The 5,340-nt window shown below is 35.8% G+C and overlaps 1 long non-coding RNA gene across 3 annotated transcripts; it reads left to right on the top strand.

The window, feature by feature from the left end:
• Positions 1-1,709: 1,709 nt before the first annotated feature.
• LOC143851863 (uncharacterized) lies at positions 1,710-4,358 on the top strand. 3 transcript variants are annotated; one of them, XR_013236535.1, is made up of 3 exons: positions 1,710-1,950; positions 2,048-2,171; positions 4,039-4,358. It is a non-coding gene; the product is annotated as an uncharacterized LOC143851863 (long non-coding RNA). The 3 variants fall into 3 exon arrangements; XR_013236534.1 differs by lacking the exon at positions 4,039-4,358 and adding an exon at positions 2,329-2,883; XR_013236536.1 differs by lacking the exon at positions 4,039-4,358 and adding an exon at positions 2,329-2,883 and having other exon boundaries at positions 2,048-2,182.
• The last annotated feature ends 982 nt before the right edge of the window (positions 4,359-5,340 follow it).

The raw sequence follows: 5,340 nt of genomic DNA, 5'->3' as shown, positions 1-5,340 counted from the left end.
CTCTCCATGTGCCATCTTGATTGAAAGCCGGTTCTGACCAAACGTTTGCATCTCAGACGGCAATCACATATGGCAGAGGATTATAAGGATATTTACGAAAAGAAACTACGCAAGTGACCAGTATGGACACCCCCACCCCCTACGTTATTGCGACTAATAAAGTTTGTATTCCCACTAGAATGATGAGCCTACTATTCATCTTTAGCCTCTAGCATTTAATCTTTTCATTTGTGGGGACATGACTAAAATTGACCTTATCTGCCCGAGAGAACACTAAAATCAAATGGGGAGAAAATGAGGGAACCCTTCCTCCCCTTTATCAACGACTATATAATCAAAGGCAAGGCACAGACCAAGCTATCAATAGACCAATGATTCTATTACCTTGTCCTTTTAGACGGTTTCTGAAGTACACCAGAAGGTGTTGATTATTGAGAAGCAACAACGACAAAAATTACTTCTAATTCACATCCTAGTTTTAATCCTATCAAACTCGTGCTTATGGATCAATATCATTCCAGCTAGAAAGCATGTGACCAAATTAAACATGCCAAAACTCAACCAGGCCTCTCTACAACATCCAGTGTTTTAAATGTGAGGAATCTGGTCATAAGGTATCAGATTTTATTAAGTGATGTCAGGAGGGAAAGCAATTGTTTGTCGATGAAGAAAAGTAACGGCCAAGAAGATAATGGGGATTTTAGCATAGCATTGCATTGCATGATTGATGCATGGTTGAGTTGTACGAGATCTAAAACCTGACATAAAATGGATAGTTTAGATCATCCAAAGGTATGATGCAACCATGGTTTAAAATTTCGGTTTCGGACCCCTGAAATTTTGAAATCTCGATATTTCAAAATTTCGGTCAAAATCCGGTACAACAAAGAAAAACCTATTTTATTCAATATTAAATTTCGGCCGAAATTACCCAAATTTCAATAATTTCGGTCAAAATTTAGGTCAAATATTAAAATTAAAAAAGAAACAGGTTTTTTGGTTGAAATTTTGAAAAAAATGAAATTTCACCCGAAATTCCTAAATTTCGACCGAAACTCCTAAATTTCGGCGGAAATAAAATACTGTTTCCCATAAGTGTCATCTCGCTGTCGGTCTCCACCGAAATCAATTTAGGATTTCGGTCGAAATTTAAAGCCAACATCATTGTTAATACAACGAGGCATACCCATATTCAGGGGCGGAGGCACATATAACAATCCCCCGCGCCCCCTGCCCCCAAATGACCAATGCAGGCAAGAGTAAATTGGTCCCCCCGCCTGCCATATTGGACTTTTGGCAGATTTTGTCTTCTCTCATGCAAAAGCCGGCAGAAATGGCTTCCACCAAAATTGGCTAGCAAATACAAAAAATTAAGGGAAATGATATAAGCACAATCATGTTTCTTGTCTTTTATGTTTTAATCGTCTTTTCAGAGCTTTTTCTAACTGTAACCACCCTTAAATGAAGACACTTTTGAAAACGGGAATCCATTTGGAAAATAAAAACGAGGACGGAAATGAACGTTGATTCGACCCTTTACATGTGTATTTATTGATTTTATGGGGATTTGAGCTCTCCAATTGTCTTTTAGTGGACGTGGCTATAGTGGTTGATGCCCGTTTTTATTGCCAAAAAGGAATCCCGTTTCCCTAGCAGTGCTCTATAATAAAAGACAGGATGAGTTAGTTCAATTATTAAGACACGGTTATGCTAATATCATTTCCCAAAAATAAACGTGAATGCTTGCTTCTTCTTTTTTTCAATTGGAAGGAATTTGAATGGCAAGTTTTCAGGGTTTTTTAAATGTATGAAGAGTTATTAATTGTTGTATAATAACCATGATTTGCCGAGTAAATTCCTCGATCCTTCCCTACTAACAGTTGGAATGAATAGTCAAGAAAATAGGGCGTTTTTGTTAGGCAACCGGTTGAAAACTGGAAAAAGAAGAAGGTAAGAGCATTTATTCTGTTTTTTCCTAATTTACTGTTTTATTCCATCTAGGGTTGGATTTCTAATTAGGGTTAGGGTTTCATGTTTCTAATTTCAGTGATTTTGATGAAGTTTCGATTTACCGGAGATGCCTTCAATTACCGGTTTACAGACCCATTGTTCTTCAATTTGTTGTGGCCACTAGGCCTATTTTAGCGACTATAACTCAAGGTCTCAATAAGGTTCGTTTGATGTAAGTTAGATCACTTTCTTTTTCTTTGTTTAATTACTTGATTTAGCTTGGCCACATTTTGCATCTATACCATGTTGAATAATGATCTTAGTGATGTTTGGAGATGAATGAGAGGGGTCCTTTACATAAATTTAACGTATGTGTAGTTTTAGATTAAAATCTGATGCAGCCCCGATTCATGTGAGAGACAAGCTAGGCCATCCAACGGCTTTAAGAAGATCATCCCTCATTCAAGCACAACACAAGACTCAAGCCCAACTTGAATCCACAAAGCATAAAGGCTCCAACCCAAGATCATGGGCATGCCAATTCAGGCATGATCCAGTTGCATATTCGTCATAATGAACCTGGTCAATTTTGATACACGTTTTTTGACCTCTAGATGGATGAATCAGAGAAAATGCTTAACTAAGAAGTTGTAGGTCTTTGAATTATCTTTCCAACGGATATTCATGGTCTTAATTTGGCCCGGTGGTTAAAGAGTTATGGCTATTTTGGTAGACAGTGTTTGCTAGCTTTGACTAGTTAATATGTTTAGAGTTCCTAAGCTATTAATGATGTATGTGAGTCCCTAAACTAGTTAGTTGACTAGTTTGAACGAATTTTCTCATGTATTTCTCTATTTAAAGAGTATCAAACATATGTAATGAAGTATTAGTTGAATATTGAATGAAAAATTGCTTAGTGCATTTTTCCTTGAACTTGAAGAGTTCATCCTTGAAACCTAGAAGAGTTTCACTCCTTCCTTGAAGAGTATGAGCTTTTCATATCATTTGCATCCTTGAATAGTTGCAACCATCAATCTAGAAGAATTGATGTTACCCACCTTCCTTGGCAACCTTGAAGAGTAGCCATTGAAGTTATCTTTCCTATCATACCCCACTATGTTTTTTCATAATTCTGTCCATTCGCTTTAGTCCACTTTAAGTAGTTTTTCGAGCACCCTATGATGATAATCTGAGAAAACATCTGTTAGCAAAGTTGTAGATCTTTGAGTCCTTGAAAATTTGGCTTTTAAATCAAGTCATTCCGACCTATATCGAGGGAGATACGCTCATTTTACGGAGCTTGCATAAATCTGTTTTTCTTGTATCCGAGTTGTTGAACATTTGAGTGTGTGTCTGTCACTCTCCCGATCCTTAGTCCAAGAAGCCTAGGAGAGGCTTGCATCAAAATCACCCTTGATTCAAACAAAGATTAAACTCTCCCTTGCTTCAAGCAAACCTAAAAGGATTAAGTTTATATGAATGGAGTTCTTTGTGGGATTATCTGATTGCTTTTTAATCTCCCTCTTTATGCGATCGTCATCCTATGGGTAATCTAGTTGTTGATTTGGTTTTTTTTTTTTTTTTTCCTCAAACATTTTGAGCCTTTTATCTTGGTTTTCCTCCTTGGGTTGTTTTTTAGCACTGAAGTTAAAGAGAATGGACTAATTTGTTACCTAGAGCTATTCTTTTTACTCCCTGAAATCTGAGCATGTGGTTTTAGAATTTAGATTGCTATTTGTTTGTCGCTTGCCATCATTTTCTTACTTTCTTTTCTACATGTATGTGTGAGCAGTTTGGTAGGAGCAAGGAGTTGGGTTGAAATACTTAGCAAAATGTGATTTGAATTTATTTATTTTTTTCGAAAAACATGATTCGAAAGGTTGTTAAACGGTGAAGATTTGGTTATGAACGTTTTGAAAGTGTGAATTCGTGACGAATCAAGTTGAAGATGATCACTAACTTAACTCTGTATATTCTTGTTTTGCTTCTTTGATGGTAGGTAAATGGTTTATTAGAATGTTGCTGTGTTAATTCCATGACATGCTCTAAAAGTGAAGATTGTTCTTCTCTTTGTTTGACTACTAGCAGATTCAGATGTCAGAGAAAGTGAAGAAGAATGATCTGGTGTAATACTTTACATTGAATTCTCTGAGTACATGTAAACAACAAAACACTTTTATGATGAAAATGGGTGGTCATCAAATACGAGATGAAGAGGTTTTGTCGAGTTTAACAGCAGAGGCTTCTCATAGTATAAATATATTTTGTTAAATTTCAAAAAAAAAAAAAAAAAAAACAGTAGAGGCTGCATAAATAAAGAGGGTTATATATCTGATTTAGTGTTTTTCTGCTGCTCGAATGACCGGATTTTGAAAGTAATATAGTTGGATTTAATGGTAACACTTGATTGGGAGCTGTTTTTGTTTGGGAAGTTTTGATTGATAAATTAATGGTGATGTTTTATTTTATTGTGATTCTGTGATATTTGAACGAGAGGAGTGGGAAGATTTACAATTTAATTTGCTGAAATGCTCTTAGGATCTGGTGTTCTGTGTAATGGATATAGTGGCAACTCTGGAAGACATTTGATCATTCTGATGATATAGATTAATTACAAGGATTTTCATAAATGGTAATGTCAATTGCCTTCAACTTGTATATGAAAGTGTGATACATATACAACTGTTTTTCCTGTTCTAGATTCATCCATTTATAGCTTGGTTAAATTAGACGGACCTGATAGGCATTGGGGTTCCAATAAATAGAAGCATCACCCAAAAAGAAACAAACCTGGTAGGATTAGGTATTAATATTTTTTGGTGAAATTCCTTAGACAAATTCTATATGTCATACATATGTAGAAGTGACCATTTTATTGCAATGTTTAGAGAGCACATAAATTCTGAAAATCAGTTCATAGGCACCTGTATTGCAATGTTTAGAGATGACCTGTATCTTTGAGCCCAATTTATGCATTTGCGTTTATTCTTGTGCTTCCTTATTATTGATGTGTATCTTTCCTTTGTGATGGTTGATGGTTGATGGTTTTTGGGAGCTGATTCTAGCTTCCTTATTACTGATGCTTGATGGTTTTTGTTAAAGAAACAGACCTGATAGGCATGGGTCCCAGCTTATTTTTTTTGTATGGATGGGTCCCAGCTTATTCTCTTCTTCTTCTTCTTTTCAAAATATTTTTTGGGGGGGTTCTGCTTCTTAGTTTGGCTTTGTGATGTTGTATCCATGGTTTTAAATTTCAGCCGAAATACCGAAATTTTGGATTTCTGCCGGGACTGAAATTTAAAATTGAAACTGAAATTGCCACCGAAATTTTGTTTTAGGCTTAGGCCGAAACCGAAACCAAAATTTCAATCCTTGGTTGTATCATATGTA

This window comes from Tasmannia lanceolata, unplaced genomic scaffold (genome assembly GCF_043159265.1).
Source record: "Tasmannia lanceolata isolate RefF3 unplaced genomic scaffold, GAP_Taslan_0.1 ptg000018l, whole genome shotgun sequence".
NCBI classification, from domain to species: domain Eukaryota; kingdom Viridiplantae; phylum Streptophyta; class Magnoliopsida; order Canellales; family Winteraceae; genus Tasmannia; species Tasmannia lanceolata.
Note: the sequence above shows the minus strand (reverse complement) of the source record. Positions and strands in the feature narration are given on the sequence as shown.